Genomic DNA, 1172 nt, shown 5'->3' with positions numbered 1-1172 from the left:
CCCCCTCTTATTCTGGCATTCTGCAGTTCAGTCCACTGATATGGCCCCCTTACACATATACCCATGCATATGTAGTGTAGATCCTTGCTTGCGAGTACTTTGGATGAGTACTCACGGTTGCTTTCTCCCCCCTTTTCCCCCTTTCCTTTCTTTCTGGTTGTCGCAACCAGATGCTGGAGTTCAGGAGCCAGACGCTACCGTCGACGACGACCCCTACTACACCGGAGGTGCCTACTACTACGTGCTGCCCGCTGACGACGACCTGGAGTAGTTTAGGAGGATCCCAGGCAGGAGGCCTGCGCCTCTTTCGATCTGTATCCCAGTTTGTGCTAGCCTTCTTAAGGCAACTTGTTTAACTTATGTCTGTACTCAGATATTGTTGCTTCCGCTGACTCGTCTATGATCGAGCACTTGTATTCGAGCCCTCGAGGCCCCTGGCTTGTATTATGATGCTTGTATGACTTATTTTAATTGTAGAGTTGTGTTGTGATATCTTCCCGTGAGTCCCTGATCTTGATCGTACACATTTGCGTGCATGATTAGTGTACGATTGAATCGGGGGCGTCACAATGACGCTTTCGAACGGGAGACACATATTGGTTACGCATACTGATGATTCAAGACACATATATAGCTAGATACCAAATTTCATGTCATTTGTGCAAATAATTAATGGGGGAGAAGGACATCACTACTGGAAACTGGGAATTTGCCATCAGCCAGCTCTTTGCCATCTGCCAGCTGATGGCAAAGAAGGTCTTTGCCATCTGCTTATAAAAAATAGATGGCAAAGAACTGACAGATGGCAAAGAACATGGTTGCCATCAGCCAATTCTTTGCCATCTGCTAGTGGATGGCAAATAATCTTTGCCATCTGCCAGCAGATGGCAAAGAGGTGGGTAGGGTCCAGTGCTGCAACGGCCTGTCAACCCACCTCTTTGCCATCTGCCAGTAGATGGCAAAGAATCTTTTCCATCTGTTGGCAGATGGCAAAGAAGTGGGTGGAGCCCAATGGATAACCGCGCTATAACGGCCAGTAGCCCCACCTCTTTGCCATCTGCCAGCGGATGGCAAAGGCCCATATCTTTGCCATCAGCCAGCGGCTGGCAGATGGCAAAGAGGTCGACCCCTCTCTCCCAGCCCGGCCCCTCCCCTTTCTCTCTTCCAGCCCG

The sequence above is a fragment of the Triticum dicoccoides genome, chromosome 3B (genome assembly GCF_002162155.2).
Source record: "Triticum dicoccoides isolate Atlit2015 ecotype Zavitan chromosome 3B, WEW_v2.0, whole genome shotgun sequence".
Classification (NCBI taxonomy): Eukaryota; Viridiplantae; Streptophyta; class Magnoliopsida; order Poales; family Poaceae; genus Triticum; species Triticum dicoccoides.
The sequence above is the reverse complement of the archived record's forward strand: the minus strand, read 5'-3'. Positions refer to the sequence as shown.